Source organism: Hyperolius riggenbachi, chromosome 9, assembly GCF_040937935.1.
Source record: "Hyperolius riggenbachi isolate aHypRig1 chromosome 9, aHypRig1.pri, whole genome shotgun sequence".
Lineage (NCBI taxonomy): Eukaryota > Metazoa > Chordata > Amphibia > Anura > Hyperoliidae > Hyperolius > Hyperolius riggenbachi.
In genome coordinates, this window is record NC_090654.1 from 195411698 (window position 1) to 195434223 (window position 22526).

Here is a 22526-nt window from a genome sequence, read left to right on the forward strand (position 1 = left end):
TGAGGGGCCCAGGGCTTCTGGGGGCCCTGGGCCCCCCAAAGCACTGGAAGGGCCGCATGTGCTGGCTGCGGGCCTGTGGCTCACTAACCAGCACACCACGTTCCAGCACTGAGAGAAGAGTGACATCAATTATATATATGAAGTGGCCTAAGCTTTGAAACCTGCATTATGGCCTCTTTTTCATGGGCAGTTGAACTGTGTGCTCAGCAAGCAGTTGTCAGGTAGCAGGAAGCAGTTCTGAGAGTTTGAGAGACATTTCACTGCCTATCAACTGCCCATGGAAAAAAAGCCTTAAAGAGAATCTGTATTGTTAAAATCGCACAAAAGTAAACATACCAGTGCGTTAGGGGACATCTCCTATTACCGTCTGTCACAATTTCGCCGCTCCTCGCTGCATTAAAAGTGGTTAAAAACAGTTTTAAAAAGTTTGTTTATAAACAAACAAAATGGCCACCAAAACAGGAAGTAGGTTGATGTACTGTATGTCCACACATAGAAAATACAACCATACACAAGCAGGCTGTATACAGCCTACCTTTTGAATCTCAAGAGATCATTTGTGTGTTTCTTTCTCCCTGCAGTTCTCATGCACTGAAGTCTCAGGCTGCTCTTTTTTTCTCCTGCAAACAGCTTTGCCCTTGTCTGTAATTCTTCAGTATGTGAAAGCCCAGCCAGCTCAGAGGACGATTTATCCAGCTTGTAAAAGAGAAGAGAGAAGCTGCTCTAATCTAAATAATACACAGGCAGTGTGCATAGAGGGGCCTGGAAGGGGAAATTCATAGCAGAACCACAACACTGAAGAACTTGGCAGCCTTCCAGACACAGGCTGACAAGTCTGACAAGGGAAAGATACATTGATTTATTACAGAGACTGTGATAGCAGAAAGTGCTGCAGTAAGCCAGAACACATTAGAATAGCTTTTGGAACTTGTAGGATGATAAAAAACAGGATGCAATTTTTGTTACGGAGTCTCTTTAAGCCTGGTACACACTTTCAATTATGATTGACCAATCACTGACCAATTTTACCTCCTCCATGTAGTATGAGGATCAACAGATATTGAATAAGATGAGCAGATTTTAGTTAAACTCTCGTACTACATGGGGGTGGTAACATTGGTCAACGATTGGCCCATCATAATTGAAAGTGTGTATCAAGCTTTAGTCTGGTACACATTTTCAATTATGATTGACCAATCACTGACCAATTTTACCACCTCCATGTAGTATGAGGGCCTACCGACACAATCTGCTCATAGCATTTAACATCTGATGACCCTCATACTACATGGGAGTGGTGACATTGGTCAGTAATTGGCCAATCATAATCGAAAGTGTGTACCAGCCTGTAGGATTTAACCAAATTATGCAAATTGATCTCAGACAATGTTTTTTTTTAAAATGTAATTAACGGAATCTATGTTACATTTTTAAGCTCAGAAAGAGCAAAAATATAATATAATTAAAGAGACTCTTTAACTTTAAAAAAAAACCTCTGGGGGATACTTACCTCAGGAGGGGGAAGCCTCAGGGTCTCAATGAGGTTTCCCCGACCACTGAAGACAGCAGGAATTCAGGCTGGCTTCCCCGAAACCCCCCACCCCCACAAGCTAAGATTTATTTACATCTCCGGGATCCAGCGCAGTCCCAGTAGCGACTCTTCCTTCAGGTGAGGCGGAAATAGCCAAACCCCATCGGATCCGCTCTACTACGCAGACGCAAAAGACTCGCGCCTGCTCAGTAGAGCGGATCCGATCTGGTTCAGCTATTTTCGCCTTCACCCAAACAGAAAGCCGCTAGTGCACCTGTGCAGGATCGCGGTAGGTAAATATTTACCTCTGGCCAAGTTGTACTCCAACTAGATAACCTAAACACACTGCTACTTGGTATGAATGTTGTATACTACCCCACCTCTTGTCCCCTCTCCCCCCATTTCCTTATATTGTAATCTCGCAAGGGCCGGGCTCTCTCACTCTTTTCTGTCTTGAAATTTGGTACACATTTATTTATATTAATTTTGACACTGTCATTACCAATTCTGTGTTTTGTACCAACTCTGTATTTCGTATATGCCTGTATACCGTTGTCTGTATTATTTTATACCCCATGATTGTTTCTTACTTTGTGCAACGCTATGGAATATGTTGGCGCTAAACGATTCAATGATAATAATAATAATCTATCTAAAATAATAATTCTGATGACTACAGCTTCCAGAGGTGCACCACAGCACAAAGACAGCTCCGGAGTAATCCTGGTGAAATCACAACATGGCATTGACTCTTCTAAGAGCGGTGCTCAAACTGCAGTGGTGCACCTGTGGGACCCCTGGAAGAGGTGATGTCCTCCACCCAGCTCCTCAATCACAGAGGGGTCTACAGAGGAGGTGGGCAGTCGAGGTAGCCTAACAGACGGTCACCTCTCCTCGCTGTAGGCCATCAGAGCAAAGTGGATGACTCCATATTTTTACTGCAGCAGTAAGCTCACACAGCTTTATTTGATTTCATTCAAACTAAATATATAAAAAACAATGACCAGTGCACCATGTATAGATGCAATCAAATATATTGTGATCAGCTTTCGTCAGCAAATTGTGAGAACAGAGAAGCGTACAGCATCAGGCTAATCAATATACAAAGCAATCGATATCATATAATAAAGCAACATAACGTACAGCTATATACAATGGTCTCATACAGTGGTGTATACAACATTAGATCACTCATAGATGTGGCTCATGAACATATATCTTCAAAGAGCAGCAGGATAATACGGTAGTCCTTATATTAGTACACAAGGAGCCAATGGGAACAAAGCATAAATGTCCAATCATGAACCAGGCAGAGTGATCAGTCAATAATGCAATCCAAGCACCCTGACAGCACTGTTTCGGATTACTACCTTTTTCAAAGGGTAAAGGATTCTCCTCTTTGGCTGCTGATTGGATTGCATTATTGACTGATCATTCTGCTTTGTTCATGATTGGACATTTGTGCTTTGTTCGCACTTGCTCCTTGTGTACTAATATAAGGACTTTTATCCAGCTTATCTTTGAAGATATATGTTCATGAGCCAAATCTATGAGTGATCTAATTTTATATACAGCACTGTATGAGACCATTGCATATAGCTGTACATTATGTTGCTGTAATATATGATATTGATTGCTTTGTATATTGATTAGCCTGTATATTGATTTGTACTCCTACTAGATAACCTAAACACACTGCTACTAGGTATGAATGTTGTATATACTACCCTACCTCTTGTCCCCCCTCCCCCCATTTCCTTATATTGTAAGCTCGCAATGGTCGGGCTCTCTCACCCTTTTCTGTCTTGAAATTTGGTACACATTTATTAACCACTTTACCCCCAGCGGTAAGAATTTCTCCGTCCCTTTTTTCCCCCCTAAAAAAACAGGGACGGAGAAATCCGTACCTTCCGCGCTACCGCCGCTGTCTGCGCGCACCCGCCGCTCGTGCAAGCCGCCGCCTGCTCGCCCGGAGATCAATGAACGGGAAAATCCATTCCCGTTCGTTGATCTAGCCCCCGCAATGATCTGCTGCTTCTTTCAGAAACAGCGAGATCATTGTGAGTCTCCCAGCCTCCTACTGCTTCCTGTAAGCGTCCTTCCGGACGCTTACAGGTCGCATGTAAACAAACACTCTGTGGCCATCTTGTGGCCAAATAGTAAACTACACCCTAAAAGCATTTTACATATACAAACATTACATTTACACAATAAATTAACTCATTACCTCCCACACTCCCCAATTTTTATTTTTTTTTTGTAATTAAAAAAAAAAATACAATAAAAAAAAACATAAATAGTTACCTTAGGGACTGAACTTTTTAAATATTTATGTCAAGAGGGTATAACACTGTTACTTTATAAACTGCGGGCTTGTAATTAGGGATGGATGCAAAACTGAAAAAAATGCACCTTTATTTCCAAATAAAATATTGTCGCCAAACATTGTGATAGGGACATAATTTAAATGGTTTTATAACCGGGACAAATGGGTTAATACATTTCATGGGTTTTAATTACAGTAGCATGCTTTATTTAAAAACTATAATGGCCGAAAACTGAAAAATAATAATTTTTTCCCACATTTTTTCCTATTTCCCCATTAAAACACATTTAGAATAAAATAATTCTTGGCATAATGTCCCACCTAAAGAAAGCCTAATTGGTGGCGAAAAAAACAAGATATAGTTCATTTCATTGGGATAAGTAATAATAAAGTTATAGACGAATGAATGGAAGGAGCGCTGAAAGGTGAAAATTGCTCTGGTGGTCAGGGGGTAAAACCCCTCAGTGGTGAAGTGGTTAATATTAATTTTGACACTGTCATTACCAATTCTGTGTTTTGTACCAACTCTGTATTTCGTATATGGCTGTATACCGTTGTCTATATTATTTTTTGCCCCATGATTGTTTCTTACTTTGTGCAACGTTATGGAATATGTTGGCGCTAAATTATTAAATGATAATAATAATAATTATCTATCTAAAATAATAATTCTGATGGCTACAGCTTCCAAAGGTGCACCACAGCACAAAGACAGCTCCGGAGTAATCCTGGTGAAATCACAACATGGCATTGACTCTTCTAAGAGCGGTGCTCAAACTGCAGTGGTGCACCTGTGGGACCCCTGGAAGAGGTGATGTCCTCCACCCAGCTCCTCAATCACAGAGGGGTCTACAGAGGAGGTGGGCAGTCGAGGTAGCCTAACAGACGGTCACCTCTCCTCGCTGTAGGCCATCAGAGCAAAGTGGATGACTCCACATTTTTACTGCAGCAGGAAGCTCACACAGCTTTATTTGATTTCATTCAAACTAAATATATAAATGACCAGTGCACCATGTATAGATACAATCAATAATATTGTGATTAGCTTTCGTCAGCAAATTGTGAGAACAGAGAAGCGTACAGCATCAGGCTAATCTATATACAAAGCAATCGATATCATATAATAAAGCAACATAATGTACAGCTATATACAATGGTCTCATACAGTGGTGTATACAACATTAGATCAATCATAGATGTGGCTCATGAACATATATCTTCAAAGAGCAGCAGGATAATACGGTAGTCCTTATATTAGCACACAAGGAGCCAGTGTGAACAAAGCATAAATGTCCAATCATGAACCAGGCAGAGTGATCAGTCAATAATGCAATCCAAGTACCCTGACAGCACTGTTTCGGATTACTACCTTTTTCAAAGGGTAAAGGATTCTCCTCTGGCTGCTGATTGGATTGCATTATTGACTGATCATTCTGCTTTGTTCCTGATTGCACATTTATGCTTTGTGCTTTGTTCGCACTGGCTCCTTGTGTACTAATATAAGGACTATTATCCAGCTGCTCTTTGAAGATATATGTTCATGAGCCAAATCTATGAATGATCTAATTTTGTATACACCACTGTATGAGACCATTGCATATAGCTGTACATTATGTTGCTTTAATATATGATATTGATTGCTTTGTATATTGATTAGCCTGATGCTGTACGCTTCTCTGTTCTCACAATTTGCTGATGAAAGCTGATCACATTTTTTGCATCTATACATGGTGTGCTGGTCATTATTTTTTATATATTTCTGGCATACTAGGACCCTTGATGGTCCGGTTTACTAGATCAAGCACCCATTTTTGCTATTGTTCCTGTTGTTATTCCAGGTGTGCAGACTTTTTTTTCTGATGGATTGCTATTCATTCAAACTAAACACATACATTGATTTAGCTTACTTTAAGTTACAAAGCTCTCCACAATCTCACTCCTTTTTACATCTCCTCACTAGTTTCCAGATACCAACCCAACCACAATCTCAGATCTGCACATGACCCTCTTTTTTTCTCCTCTAGAATCACCTCCTTGCATTCACATATACAAGATTTTTCACATGCTTTACCCCTCCTCTGGAATCCCCTGCCACAACACATCTGTCACTCTCCAACCTGTGATATCTTTAAACGTGCCCTCAAAACTAACTTTTTTCATCAAGTATACACTCTACCTTAGGCCAGTTCTCTTTTGACCTCTGGGCAAAATGTACTCCTAGATAACCTAAACACACTTTCACTAGGTATGAATGTTGTATTCCGCAAATCTGTTCTCAAGGCCCAGCAACAGTGCATGTTTTGTGGAAATCCACAGGTAAGTAATCAGCTCTGCTGAGACACTAATTACTCCACCTGTGCATGTTTGTGGTTTTCTGCAAAACATGTACTGTTGGTGGGCCTTGAGGACAGGCAGGGGTGCAGCTAAGGTCTTTGTGGCCCCAAGCGGACTGCAGGAAGTGGCCTTATGGGCGTGGCTATTCCGCAGAAAGTGGGCATGGCCATGACATGTGGGTGGAGCGAAAGGGGGGGATGGAGGGTGTTTGAGGCGCGCGTAGTGTGCTGCGCCGAAAAATGGGCATGGCCATGACATTGTATGGGCGGAGCGTAACTGTAACCCCACATCAGCAAATATAGCCAACTATGACCATTAAATAATAAATGCAGCAACAGTTACCCCAGACACCAGAAAATAAGCGCAATGTGGGCAACATTTCACCAGAAAAAAAACGCAATTTGGGCAACATTTCAGCAGAAAACAAACGCAATTTGGGCAACATTTCAGCAGAAAATGCACGCAATTTGGGCCACATTTCAGCAAAAAAAAAACAAATGCAATTTGGGCAACATTTCAGCAGAAAATAAACGCAATTTGGGCCACATTTTAGCAGAAAACAAACGCAATTTGGGCCATATTTTAGCAGAAAACAAGCGCAATGTAGGCAAAATTTTAGCAGAAAACAAGCGCAATTTGGGCCACATTTTAGCAGAAAGCAAACACAATTTGGGCCACATTTTAGCAGAAAACAAACGCAATTTGGGCCACATTTCAGCAGAAAGCAAACACAATTTGGGCCACATTTTAGCAGAAAACAAATGCAATTTGGGCCACATTTTAGCAGAAAGCAAACGCAATTTGGGCCACATTTTAGCAGAAAACAAACGCAATTTGGGCCACATTTTAGGAGAAAACAAAAGCAATTTGGGCCACATTTCACCTGCAAAAAAGAATTTAATCAACTGACAGAAGTCCCCTCACCCGGCCGGCCTCTGAGGTGCAGCTTGCCCAGACGATCCTCCTTCCTGCATATCTCCCGCGCTGAATTGTATAGCAGGGCTACGGGAAGATGGCGCCCGAAGCCCTGTACAAATAGTCTCCAGTACAGGGCTTCGGACGCCATCCTCCCGTGCGCGGACAACAGTGTGACGTCACAATGACGTCATGGAGCCTATGAGGCCCCAAGTGGCTGCTTGGTCTGCTTGGTGCCTGGCGGCGCCCCTGGGAACAGGATTGGGGAGCTCTGTTGTATAATACCCAATAGGCCTGTACGATTTTAGGAAGAATTTAAATCGAGAGATTTCTGTATGAAATCACAATTTCAATTCACGATATCCTTCAAATAAAGCTGTTTTCCCTCTGTGCCTGTTTGTTCCCCCTCTGGGTTTCTCTGTCCCCCTGTCTCTCTTTGTGCACCCTCTGTCTCTCTTTGTGCACCCTCTGTCTCTTTTTGTGCCTCCTTTGTCTTTATCTGTGTCTCTCTTTGTGCACCCTCTGTGTCTCTCTCTGTGCCCCTTCTGTGTCTCACTTTGTGCCTGCTCTGTGCCCTCTCTGTGTCTCTCTAAGTGCCCGCTCTGTGTCTCCTCTCTACCTCTCTATGTGCCCCCTCTATGTCTCTCTGTACCCGCTCTGTGTCTCTCTATGTGCCCCCTCTGTCCCCCAAACGGCGGCAGTGCTGGACATACCATCCAGCACGTATCCAGCATTGCCCATCTATCCACTTTGCCTCCTGCATGCCCGGCATACCAGAAAGTATGTCGTGCACAAGATCCAGCAGATGGCGAGAGGACAGACAGGATAGCGTTTGACTTGTGTCAGAAGGTATGTTCAACACTGCCGATACTGCGGGACGCACACACCGGGGCTTGTGGGAAGTTTGACGCCACTTCTTCGAACTTCCCCATGCGGTAATGACGTCATAGCATAAATCGCCGCTTTGACGGTTATGAAATTGTGATCTTGGTGATAGTGATTTTGGTTTACATTCGATTTATCGTTCAGGCCAACTGTACAATCTTTATTAACTCCAAAATCAACAAGTAAAATAAAAATATTTGACAACAAAGCACCAGCAATGAATCCACGTGATTGTAATAATTAGGATCAATTCTGGTCACATATCAGGGTTAGGGGTGTCATAAATCCTGTGAAAAATACATAGCACCACAATCCATGTGGCAAAAACCAATAAGGTGCAGAAAAACAGGTGATGGCTATGAAGCAATGACAATACACGCCTTTAATATACATAAATAAAATATATCGCTAACTATCCCTAATTTGTATCTATTTTACGTGTAGGTAATGATATCTCATAATCCGCCGATAGGGGTGCCTACCTAATAATGTTTTTCACAGCCGTGTCATATCTCTGACGGCCACAAGGTGGAGCTCCAGACACAGTTTCATGTCTGAGATGCGAGCTCATAGCTCTCTGCTCCGTGAGATGCCTGTAGGGAGTAGGCGGGGTCTTGCTGCTATACAGGAATGCCTGGGTAAGTCGGGACAGTGCGGAGACCCGTCCAGCTCTTGTGCTCAGCAATGTGCTGCCACCGCTGCTTGTCCTTCCACAGAAATTGTTTACAGTTACCACAGCAACGGGTGACACGTGGCTGATGATGCAGTCAGGTGATGTACGGCATCCCATCCCCCGCGCCCAAAGTGCTGTATCTCACATGTTATATATATATATATATATATATCTATTTCCCGATGCCGATTCTCTGCACCAGGCGGACGTCGACGTCGCTATGTATCTACACATTCAAAATAAAAAAAAAAACCTAAACCACTTAGCACACAATAAGGTTTCTCTACCACGGCCACAAGGGGGTGCTGCGGACACAAGTAATGACGTCCTCTTGGCTAACAAACGGGCTGCTGGCTCCTCGATGCTGCGTGTGATGCTTTAATCGTCCCCGTCTTCTGCCCACAAATGTCGCCGGAGTAGAGACCAGACCAGAAACACGTTCATCACCTTCGCCCGCCTGTCGCTCGTGTGTCCGCGGAGGATGTGTTTCCGGCCGGGTAGCTGCCATGCTGTGGATGCCTCGAGCTGGTGACATATGGACACGTGCAGCCTTCTGTGCTGCTCACTGTGGCTCTCACTATTCATGTCAGTTCTCCTATAACTATGCTGCTGACAGTCTAGGATTGTTATATTACTGTATGTAAACACGTATATAGGGCTTGGATTCTCTTGATGCACTTGTTTTATACTGACCGACCACGACGCTCATAATAAAGTTATTTATAATAGACTGGCACGGCGGGGTAACCTCTTTTTGGACAGTGCAGTGTATCCTGAGAACAACAGTTGTGCATTATATATTAGGGAATTAATTTTATGATTTCTATGCCAGGCATCAATATATATTCTCCCATCTGGTTAAATCTAGAGATCCTGTAGCCACACCTTGATTTGTATTGTACTGTAGGTTTTTGAAATAAAGTAAAGTTTTGCTCAAGATACATCATATACAGTATATAATTACTGAATCTCTTGTTCATTAAGTAGGGATATTGTCCCTGCGTACACTGCCTCAGTGTCTCTGGGTTTGTGCTTCTGCGCATGTGTGCAGCACTGACCGTTGGGACAGGAGGACGGGGCCAGTCAGCGGGCAGGGGCGTAGCAATAGGGGGTGCAGAGGTAGCGACCGCATCGGGGCCCTTGGGCCAGAGGGGCCCCGAAGGGCTCTCCCTCATCTACATTATTACCTCTCTATTGGTCCTGTGCTCATAATAATCATTTCTATAGATGCTGTGAATAGTAGTAATCACTAACAAACTGTTTCCCAGCCTCTTCTTGCACCTCTGACACTGTAGTTGCCATTGGCAGGTTTTGGCATGCCGTATCAATTGTTATGTATAGAGTGCTTGGGGGGCCCCATGTAAAACTTGCATCGGGGCCCACAGCTCCTTAGCTACGCCACTGTCAGCGGGCGGCTGTGTGCACGGGCGGACTGCAGCGCGAATGCTCATGCGGCGGTTGCAAGCGCATGCGACGGTAATACACTAGAGCCCGTTTTTAAACGGGCTAAGGTGGCTAGTATATTATAGAACACATTTATTGGATATGATTTATTTGCTCCTTTTTTTTCCTTTAATTTCTTAGCTTAATTTGCGTGAAAACACACTTTTTAAATAAGTGTGCTAAGGGTAAAAACAGACACTTACCTGGGGCTTCTATCAGCCCCCTGTAGCAGTAATGTCCCCCGCTGTCCTCCGATCTGCCGTTCCCTGCCGCCGGCACCGGGCAATTGTTCATCTAACACAGACGAACAATGCGTGCTCCCGTTTGCGTCATCGGAAGCTTACTGCGCAGTACGGAGGTTTCTTGTACTGCTCCTGCACAGTACGCTTCTGATGACGCGAGCGGAAGCTACAGGTGCATGGATGCGCAGCCGCAGTTGGAAAGCATGCCGCGCTAGACCGGAGAACAGCGGATCTGAGGAGGGTGGCGTGGGACATGACTGCTACAGGGGGCTGATAGAAGTCCTAGGTAAGTGTCTGTTTTTACCCTCAGCACCCACACACAGAACCCCTTTAAATTGTGTCGCATTGTAGTGATTGTGATTTCTATTGGATGGGAGGGGGGGGCATTTTACTGTCATTAGCATCTTAAGGTGGCCACTAGCGTTACAATTTGCAGAACAATCGTTTACAAACGATTCTTTGTATGAATGATCGGAAATGATTGTTGGGACCACTAATGGACAAACCCCATACAAAGAATCTGATCAGATTGATGGGACCAATCCAAAAAACAGATGGATTTTACTAACCTGATTGGTTAGGAGATTTTTTCCTTCAGCGTACGTTTCCACTAGAGCAAATCTGCATGCGTTTCCTGCATGCAGATTCGCATAGACAATACAAGTGGATGGGACTGTTGCGGGATACTGTGTAGTTTGTCGTGGAGAAAAAATCTGCACGGCAGAACCATCAGAATTCGCACGCCGCACACCCGCACGCGATTCATCGGTAATGTAACTAAATAGGAAAACCGCAAGCATTTTAGTCTTGCGGTTTTCCCGCCGTTTCCGTGTGCGTTTCCTCTTAAAAACCCATGTCAATGCTTGCCAGCATTGACATGGTTAAAATCGCGTTGTGTAAACCGCGAGTGATTCCGCGTGAAAATCCGCATCGAAATGGCAACGAAACCACAATCACATGCGGATTCGTTGCCGCGATTTTCCCATCGAAATTAAAGCGGACCTGAACTCAGAACTTCTTCTCTGCTCTAAGAGATAGGCAACAGCATAATAACCTTTAACCCCCTTGGCGGTATGAAAAATACCGCCAGGGGGAAGCGCAACAGTTTTTTAAAAAAAAAAAAAAAATTTTATCATGTAGCGAGCCGAGGGCTCGCTACATGATAGCCGCTACTCAGCGGCATCCCCCCGCCCGCTTCGATCGCCTTCGGCGATCACCGATCAGGAAATCCTGTTCAAAGAACGGGATTTCCTGGAGGGCTTCCCCCCGGGATGACGTCAGCGACGTCGGGACGTCATTGGGAGACCCGATCCGCCCCTCGGCGCTGCCTGGCACTGATTGGCCAGGCAGGGCTCGGGGTCTGGGGGGGGGGCCGCGCGCCGCACCGGATAGCGGCGATCGGGCGCGCGGCGGCGGCGATCGGGGTGCTGGCGCAGCTAGCAAAGTGCTAGCTGCGTCCAGCAAAAAAAAAATTAAGTAAATCGGCCCAGCAGGGCCTGAGCGGCACCCTCCGGCGGCTTACCCCGTGTCACACACGGGGTTACCGCCAAGGAGGTTAAAGAAAAACATTTTTGTCACAGCTGATACAAATCCTGCAGTAAATCTGCAGTGTATCTACTTCCTGCTTTCATGGAAGTAAACATATTGTTAACATCCTGTGATTTCAAATGGGCTTATCAACCGTGGTAGTCAGCTGACACAGGGGAGAGATCAAATTACAACATGTGATTTAGACACAGATGAGGGTGGAATTAGACAGCCTAAACTCTTTAAATACATACAGGGTGCATTTTTCCCTTCTGTCCTGTGCAAGAGTTCAGGTCCACTTTAAAGGTTGCCTAAACTGAAATGAATCTAGCCAGTTAAACTTACTTTGGGTGTCTCTCAGTCCGCTGTAGTCCTTCAGGTTCCTCATTGTCGTTGTGCTCTCATCCTTTTAGCAGCTGTGCCCCTCTGAAAGTTGGTCCACTGAGTAAGCACAGAACACCTCCAGCCACAGGAGCACGATCGATGGGGCACACTGCCCAGGGCCGTGCATGCAGGTTTTGGATGAGACAGCTGCTGAGTGGATCACAGCGAGGGACCAGCAGGACAACGGGGCTAGAAGAAATTCTAGGTAAGCTACATTGGCCAGATTTGTTTCACTTTAGTTTTCTTTTAGGATACTTTTACACTTGTGTGCTGTAGTAGTGGTGTGATTTGGAACAATCGCACTGCACCCAAAAAGTTGCACTGCGCGTTATAGCCATGGTGCAACCGATGATAAAATAACACAAATAACACAGCTCTTCAATGAGTCACAGCGTAACACACGGCAGCTTGTGCGTTACTTATGCGGTGCCCGGAACACTTTCATCGCATTTAGTCACACCGCAGGCAGTGTGTTATGCTTTATTGACTTAAATGGCCACTGGGGCGATCTGTGGTCAGGGAGAGTACGGGCACGTAATGTCAGGGCAGCCATCAGGGGGGACCACTGACACTGCAGTGAGGGGCCCAGGGCTTCTGGGGGCCCTGGGCCCCCCAAAGCACTGGAAGGGCCGCATGTGCTGGCTGCGGGCCTGTGGCTCACTAACCAGCACACCACGTTCCAGCACTGAGAGAAGAGTGACATCAATTATATATATGAAGTGGCCTAAGCTTTGAAACCTGCATTATGGCCTCTTTTTCATGGGCAGTTGAACTGTGTGCTCAGCAAGCAGTTGTCAGGTAGCAGGAAGCAGTTCTGAGAGTTTGAGAGACATTTCACTGCCTATCAACTGCCCATGGAAAAAAAGCCTTAAAGAGAATCTGTAACGTTAAAACGTCCCCTGGGGGGTACTCACCTCGGATGGGGGAAGCCTCAGGATCCTAATGAGGCTTCCCACGCCGTCTGCCGTCCCTCGGGGGTCTCGCTGTAGCCCTCCGTACAGCGGTGACGTAATATTTACCTTTGCAGGCTCCTGCGCAGGCGCTCTGGCTGCTTTCGCTCCGAAGGAGGCGGAAATACCCGATCTCAGTCGGGTCCGCTCTACTGCGCAGGCGCAAGTCTCCGGCGCCTGCGCAGTAGAGCGGACCCGACTGAGATCGGGTATTTCCGCCTCCTTCGGAGCGAAAGCAGCCACAGCGCCCCCGCTGGAGCCTGCAAAGGTAAATATTGAATTGAACAGTCGGCACAGTCGCCGGCTGTTCGGAGGGCTGCAGCGAGACCTCCGTGGGACAGAGGACGGCGTGGGAAGCCTCATTAGGATCCTGAGGCTTCCCCCACCCGAGGTGAGTACCCCCCAGGGGATCTTTTTGTCATTACAGAGTCTCTTTAAAGAGAATCTGTATTGTTAAAATCGCACAAAAGTAAACATACCAGTGCGTTAGGGGACATCTCCTATTACCGTCTGTCACAATTTCGCCGCTCCTCGCTGCATTAAAAGTGGTTAAAAACAGTTTTAAAAAGTTTGTTTATAAACAAACAAAATGGCCACCAAAACAGGAAGTAGGTTGATGTACTGTATGTCCACACATAGAAAATACAACCATACACAAGCAGGCTGTATACAGCCTACCTTTTGAATCTCAAGAGATCATTTGTGTGTTTCTTTCTCCCTGCAGTTCTCATGCACTGAAGTCTCAGGCTGCTCTTTTTTTCTCCTGCAAACAGCTTTGCCCTTGTCTGTAATTCTTCAGTATGTGAAAGCCCAGCCAGCTCAGAGGACGATTTATCCAGCTTGTAAAAGAGAAGAGAGAAGAGAGAAGCTGCTCTAATCTAAATAATACACAGGCAGTGTGCATAGAGGGGCCTGGAAGGGGAAATTCATAGCAGAACCACAACACTGAAGAACTTGGCAGCCTTCCAGACACAGGCTGACAAGTCTGACAAGGGAAAGATACATTGATTTATTACAGAGACTGTGATAGCAGAAAGTGCTGCAGTAAGCCAGAACACATTAGAATAGCTTTTGGAACTTGTAGGATGATAAAAAACAGGATGCAATTTTTGTTACGGAGTCTCTTTAAGCCTGGTACACACTTTCAATTATGATTGACCAATCACTGACCAATTTTACCTCCTCCATGTAGTATGAGGATCAACAGATATTGAATAAGATGAGCAGATTTTAGTTAAACTCTCGTACTACATGGGGGTGGTAACATTGGTCAACGATTGGCCCATCATAATTGAAAGTGTGTATCAAGCTTTAGTCTGGTACACATTTTCAATTATGATTGACCAATCACTGACCAATTTTACCACCTCCATGTAGTATGAGGGCCTACCGACACAATCTGCTCATAGCATTTAACATCTGATGACCCTCATACTACATGGGAGTGGTGACATTGGTCAGTAATTGGCCAATCATAATCGAAAGTGTGTACCAGCCTGTAGGATTTAACCAAATTATGCAAATTGATCTCAGACAATGTTTTTTTTTAAAATGTAATTAACGGAATCTATGTTACATTTTTAAGCTCAGAAAGAGCAAAAATATAATATAATTAAAGAGACTCTTTAACTTTAAAAAAAAACCTCTGGGGGATACTTACCTCAGGAGGGGGAAGCCTCAGGGTCTCAATGAGGTTTCCCCGACCACTGAAGACAGCAGGAATTCAGGCTGGCTTCCCCGAAACCCCCCACCCCCACAAGCTAAGATTTATTTACATCTCCGGGATCCAGCGCAGTCCCAGTAGCGACTCTTCCTTCAGGTGAGGCGGAAATAGCCAAACCCCATCGGATCCGCTCTACTACGCAGACGCAAAAGACTCGCGCCTGCTCAGTAGAGCGGATCCGATCTGGTTCAGCTATTTTCGCCTTCACCCAAACAGAAAGCCGCTAGTGCACCTGTGCAGGATCGCGGTAGGTAAATATTTACCTCTGGCCAAGTTGTACTCCAACTAGATAACCTAAACACACTGCTACTTGGTATGAATGTTGTATACTACCCCACCTCTTGTCCCCTCTCCCCCCATTTCCTTATATTGTAATCTCGCAAGGGCCGGGCTCTCTCACTCTTTTCTGTCTTGAAATTTGGTACACATTTATTTATATTAATTTTGACACTGTCATTACCAATTCTGTGTTTTGTACCAACTCTGTATTTCGTATATGCCTGTATACCGTTGTCTGTATTATTTTATACCCCATGATTGTTTCTTACTTTGTGCAACGCTATGGAATATGTTGGCGCTAAACGATTCAATGATAATAATAATAATCTATCTAAAATAATAATTCTGATGACTACAGCTTCCAGAGGTGCACCACAGCACAAAGACAGCTCCGGAGTAATCCTGGTGAAATCACAACATGGCATTGACTCTTCTAAGAGCGGTGCTCAAACTGCAGTGGTGCACCTGTGGGACCCCTGGAAGAGGTGATGTCCTCCACCCAGCTCCTCAATCACAGAGGGGTCTACAGAGGAGGTGGGCAGTCGAGGTAGCCTAACATACGGTCACCTCTCCTCGCTGTAGGCCATCAGAGCAAAGTGGATGACTCCATATTTTTACTGCAGCAGTAAGCTCACACAGCTTTATTTGATTTCATTCAAACTAAATATATAAAAAACAATGACCAGTGCACCATGTATAGATGCAATCAAATATATTGTGATCAGCTTTCGTCAGCAAATTGTGAGAACAGAGAAGCGTACAGCATCAGGCTAATCAATATACAAAGCAATCGATATCATATAATAAAGCAACATAACGTACAGCTATATACAATGGTCTCATACAGTGGTGTATACAACATTAGATCACTCATAGATGTGGCTCATGAACATATATCTTCAAAGAGCAGCAGGATAATACGGTAGTCCTTATATTAGTACACAAGGAGCCAATGGGAACAAAGCATAAATGTCCAATCATGAACCAGGCAGAGTGATCAGTCAATAATGCAATCCAAGCACCCTGACAGCACTGTTTCGGATTACTACCTTTTTCAAAGGGTAAAGGATTCTCCTCTTTGGCTGCTGATTGGATTGCATTATTGACTGATCATTCTGCTTTGTTCATGATTGGACATTTGTGCTTTGTTCGCACTTGCTCCTTGTGTACTAATATAAGGACTTTTATCCAGCTTATCTTTGAAGATATATGTTCATGAGCCAAATCTATGAGTGATCTAATTTTATATACAGCACTGTATGAGACCATTGCATATAGCTGTACATTATGTTGCTGTAATATATGATATTGATTGCTTTGTATATTGATTAGCCTGTATATTGATTTGTACTCCTACTAGATAACCTAAACACACTGCTACTAGGTATGAATGTTGTATATACTACCCTACCTCTTGTCCCCCCTCCCCCCATTTCCTTATATTGTAAGCTCGCAATGGTCGGGCTCTCTCACCCTTTTCTGTCTTGAAATTTGGTACACATTTATTAACCACTTTACCCCCAGCGGTACGAATTTCTCCGTCCCTTTTTTCCCCCCTAAAAAAACAGGGACGGAGAAATCCGTACCTTCCGCGCTACCGCCGCTGTCTGCGCGCACCCGCCGCTCGTGCAAGCCGCCGCCTGCTCGCCCGGAGATCAATGAACGGGAAAATCCATTCCCGTTCGTTGATCTAGCCCCCGCAATGATCTGCTGCTTCTTTCAGAAACAGCGAGATCATTGTGAGTCTCCCAGCCTCCTACTGCTTCCTGTAAGCGTCCTTCCGGACGCTTACAGGTCGCATGTAAACAAACACTCTGTGGCCATCTTGTGGCCAAATAGTAAACTACACCCTAAAAGCATTTTACATATACAAACATTACATTTACACAATAAATTAACTCATTACCTCCCACACTCCCCAATTTTTATTTTTTTTTTGTAATTAAAAAAAAAAATACAATAAAAAAAAACATAAATAGTTACCTTAGGGACTGAACTTTTTAAATATTTATGTCAAGAGGGTATAACACTGTTACTTTATAAACTGCGGGCTTGTAATTAGGGATGGATGCAAAACTGAAAAAAATGCACCTTTATTTCCAAATAAAATATTGTCGCCAAACATTGTGATAGGGACATAATTTAAATGGTTTTATAACCGGGACAAATGGGTTAATACATTTCATGGGTTTTAATTACAGTAGCATGCTTTATTTAAAAACTATAATGGCCGAAAACTGAAAAATAATAATTTTTTCCCACATTTTTTCCTATTTCCCCATTAAAACACATTTAGAATAAAATAATTCTTGGCATAATGTCCCACCTAAAGAAAGCCTAATTGGTGGCGAAAAAAACAAGATATAGTTCATTTCATTGGGATAAGTAATAATAAAGTTATAGACGAATGAATGGAAGGAGCGCTGAAAGGTGAAAATTGCTCTGGTGGTCAGGGGGTAAAACCCCTCAGTGGTGAAGTGGTTAATATTAATTTTGACACTGTCATTACCAATTCTGTGTTTTGTACCAACTCTGTATTTCGTATATGGCTGTATACCGTTGTCTATATTATTTTTTGCCCCATGATTGTTTCTTACTTTGTGCAACGTTATGGAATATGTTGGCGCTAAATTATTAAATGATAATAATAATAATTATCTATCTAAAATAATAATTCTGATGGCTACAGCTTCCAAAGGTGCACCACAGCACAAAGACAGCTCCGGAGTAATCCTGGTGAAATCACAACATGGCATTGACTCTTCTAAGAGCGGTGCTCAAACTGCAGTGGTGCACCTGTGGGACCCCTGGAAGAGGTGATGTCCTCCACCCAGCTCCTCAATCACAGAGGGGTCTACAGAGGAGGTGGGCAGTCGAGGTAGCCTAACAGACGGTCACCTCTCCTCGCTGTAGGCCATCAGAGCAAAGTGGATGACTCCACATTTTTACTGCAGCAGGAAGCTCACACAGCTTTATTTGATTTCATTCAAACTAAATATATAAATGACCAGTGCACCATGTATAGATACAATCAATAATATTGTGATTAGCTTTCGTCAGCAAATTGTGAGAACAGAGAAGCGTACAGCATCAGGCTAATCTATATACAAAGCAATCGATATCATATAATAAAGCAACATAATGTACAGCTATATACAATGGTCTCATACAGTGGTGTATACAACATTAGATCAATCATAGATGTGGCTCATGGACATATATCTTCAAAGAGCAGCAGGATAATACGGTAGTCCTTATATTAGCACACAAGGAGCCAGTGTGAACAAAGCATAAATGTCCAATCATGAACCAGGCAGAGTGATCAGTCAATAATGCAATCCAAGTACCCTGACAGCACTGTTTCGGATTACTACCTTTTTCAAAGGGTAAAGGATTCTCCTCTGGCTGCTGATTGGATTGCATTATTGACTGATCATTCTGCTTTGTTCCTGATTGGACATTTATGCTTTGTGCTTTGTTCGCACTGGCTCCTTGTGTACTAATATAAGGACTATTATCCAGCTGCTCTTTGAAGATATATGTTCATGAGCCAAATCTATGAATGATCTAATTTTGTATACACCACTGTATGAGACCATTGCATATAGCTGTACATTATGTTGCTTTAATATATGATATTGATTGCTTTGTATATTGATTAGCCTGATGCTGTACGCTTCTCTGTTCTCACAATTTGCTGATGAAAGCTGATCACATTTTTTGCATCTATACATGGTGTGCTGGTCATTATTTTTTATATATTTCTGGCATACTAGGACCCTTGATGGTCCAGTTTACTAGATCAAGCACCCATTTTTGCTATTGTTCCTGTTGTTATTCCAGGTGTGCAGACTTTTTTTTCTGATGGATTGCTATTCATTCAAACTAAACACATACATTGATTTAGCTTACTTTAAGTTACAAAGCTCTCCACAATCTCACTCCTTTTTACATCTCCTCACTAGTTTCCAGATACCAACCCAACCACAATCTCAGATCTGCACATGACCCTCTTTTTTTCTCCTCTAGAATCACCTCCTTGCATTCACATATACAAGATTTTTCACATGCTTTACCCCTCCTCTGGAATCCGATGTCACAACACATCTGTCACTCTCCAACCTGTGATATCTTTAAACGTGCCCTCAAAACTAACTTTTTTCATCAAGTATACACTCTACCTTAGGCCAGTTCTCTTTTGACCTCTGGGCAAAATGTACTCCTAGATAACCTAAACACACTTCCACTAGGTATGAATGTTGTATTCCGCAAATCTGTTCTCAAGGCCCAGCAACAGTGCATGTTTTGTGGAAATCCACAGGTAAGTAATCAGCTCTGCTGAGACACTAATTACTCCACCTGTGCATGTTTGTGGTTTTCTGCAAAACATGTACTGTTGGTGGGCCTTGAGGACAGGCAGGGGTGCAGCTAAGGTCTTTGTGGCCCCAAGCGGACTGCAGGAAGTGGCCTTATGGGCGTGGCTATTCCGCAGAAAGTGGGCATGGCCATGACATGTGGGTGGAGCGAAAGGGGGGGATGGAGGGTGTTTGAGGCGCGCGTAGTGTGCTGCGCCGAAAAATGGGCATGGCCATGACATTGTATGGGCGGAGCGTAACTGTAACCCCACATCAGCAAATATAGCCAACTATGACCATTAAATAATAAATGCAGCAACAGTTACCCCAGACACCAGAAAATAAGCGCAATGTGGGCAACATTTCACCAGAAAAAAAACGCAATTTGGGCAACATTTCAGCAGAAAACAAACGCAATTTGGGCAACATTTCAGCAGAAAATGCACGCAATTTGGGCCACATTTCAGCAAAAAAAAAACAAATGCAATTTGGGCAACATTTCAGCAGAAAATAAACGCAATTTGGGCCACATTTTAGCAGAAAACAAACGCAATTTGGGCCATATTTTAGCAGAAAACAAGCGCAATGTAGGCAAAATTTTAGCAGAAAACAAGCGCAATTTGGGCCACATTTTAGCAGAAAGCAAACACAATTTGGGCCACATTTTAGCAGAAAACAAACGCAATTTGGGCCACATTTCAGCAGAAAGCAAACACAATTTGGGCCACATTTTAGCAGAAAACAAATGCAATTTGGGCCACATTTTAGCAGAAAGCAAACGCAATTTGGGCCACATTTTAGCAGAAAACAAACGCAATTTGGGCCACATTTTAGGAGAAAACAAAAGCAATTTGGGCCACATTTCACCTGCAAAAAAGAATTTAATCAACTGACAGAAGTCCCCTCACCCGGCCGGCCTCTGAGGTGCAGCTTGCCCAGACGATCCTCCTTCCTGCATATCTCCCGCGCTGAATTGTATAGCAGGGCTACGGGAAGATGGCGCCCGAAGCCCTGTACAAATAGTCTCCAGTACAGGGCTTCGGACGCCATCCTCCCGTGCGCGGACAACAGTGTGACGTCACAATGACGTCATGGAGCCTATGAGGCCCCAAGTGGCTGCTTGGTCTGCTTGGTGCCTGGCGGCGCCCCTGGGAACAGGATTGGGGAGCTCTGTTGTATAATACCCAATAGGCCTGTACGATTTTAGGAAGAATTTAAATCGAGAGATTTCTGTATGAAATCACAATTTCAATTCACGATATCCTTCAAATAAAGCTGTTTTCCCTCTGTGCCTGTTTGTTCCCCCTCTGGGTTTCTCTGTCCCCCTGTCTCTCTTTGTGCACCCTCTGTCTCTCTTTGTGCACCCTCTGTCTCTTTTTGTGCCTCCTTTGTCTTTATCTGTGTCTCTCTTTGTGCACCCTCTGTGTCTCTCTCTGTGCCCCTTCTGTGTCTCTCTTTGTGCCTGCTCTGTGCCCTCTCTGTGTCTCTCTAAGTGCCCGCTCTGTGTCTCCTCTCTACCTCTCTATGTGCCCCCTCTATGTCTCTCTGTACCCGCTCTGTGTCTCTCTATGTGCCCCCTCTGTCCCCCAAACGGCGGCAGTGCTGGACATACCATCCAGCACGTATCCAGCATTGCCCATCTATCCACTTTGCCTCCTGCATGCCCGGCATACCAGAAAGTATGTCGTGCACAAGATCCAGCAGATGGCGAGAGGACAGACAGGATAGCGTTTGACTTGTGTCAGAAGGTATGTTCAACACTGCCGATACTGCGGGACGCACACACCGGGGCTTGTGGGAAGTTTGACGCCACTTCTTCGAACTTCCCCATGCGGTAATGACGTCATAGCATAAATCGCCGCTTTGACGGTTATGAAATTGTGATCTTGGTGATAGTGATTTTGGTTTACATTCGATTTATCGTTCAGGCCAACTGTACAATCTTTATTAACTCCAAAATCAACAAGTAAAATAAAAATATTTGACAACAAAGCACCAGCAATGAATCCACGTGATTGTAATAATTAGGATCAATTCTGGTCACATATCAGGGTTAGGGGTGTCATAAATCCTGTGAAAAATACATAGCACCACAATCCATGTGGCAAAAACCAATAAGGTGCAGAAAAACAGGTGATGGCTATGAAGCAATGACAATACACGCCTTTAATATACATAAATAAAATATATCGCTAACTATCCCTAATTTGTATCTATTTTACGTGTAGGTAATGATATCTCATAATCCGCCGATAGGGGTGCCTACCTAATAATGTTTTTCACAGCCGTGTCATATCTCTGACGGCCACAAGATGGAGCTCCAGACACAGTTTCATGTCTGAGATGCGAGCTCATAGCTCTCTGCTCCGTGAGATGCCTGTAGGGAGTAGGCGGGGTCTTGCTGCTATACAGGAATGCCTGGGTAAGTCGGGACAGTGCGGAGACCCGTCCAGCTCTTGTGCTCAGCAATGTGCTGCCACCGCTGCTTGTCCTTCCACAGAAATTGTTTACAGTTACCACAGCAACTGGGGTGACACGTGGCTGATGATGCAGTCAGGTGATGTACGGCATCCCATCCCCCGCGCCCAAAGTGCTGTATCTCACATTTTTTATATATATATATATATATATATATCTATTTCCCGATGCCGATTCTCTGCACCAGGCGGACGTCGACGTCGCTATGTATCTACACATTCAAAAAAAAAAAAAAAAAACATAAACCACTTAGCACACAATAAGGTTTCTCTACCACGGCCACAAGGGGGTGCTGCGGACACAAGTAATGACGTCCTCTTGGCTAACAAACGGGCTGCTGGCTCCTCGATGCTGCGTGTGATGCTTTAATCGTCCCCGTCTTCTGCCCACAAATGTCGCCGGAGTAGAGACCAGACCAGAAACACGTTCATCACCTTCGCCCGCCTGTCGCTCGTGTGTCCGCGGAGGATGTGTTTCCGGC

General features: G+C 44.2%; 1 long non-coding RNA gene across 3 annotated transcripts; it reads right to left on the reverse strand.

The window, feature by feature from the left end:
- Positions 1–466: 466 nt before the first annotated feature.
- On the reverse strand, positions 467–22138 carry LOC137532866 (uncharacterized). 3 transcript variants are annotated; one of them, XR_011024045.1, is made up of 3 exons: positions 21834–22138; positions 13889–14049; positions 467–696 (listed from the first exon to the last, which is right to left on the reverse strand). It is a non-coding gene; the product is annotated as an uncharacterized lncRNA (long non-coding RNA). The 3 variants fall into 3 exon arrangements; XR_011024044.1 differs by lacking the exon at positions 21834–22138 and having other exon boundaries at positions 13889–14153; XR_011024046.1 differs by lacking the exons at positions 13889–14049; positions 21834–22138 and adding an exon at positions 8474–8714.
- Between the last annotated feature and the right edge of the window lie 388 nt (positions 22139–22526).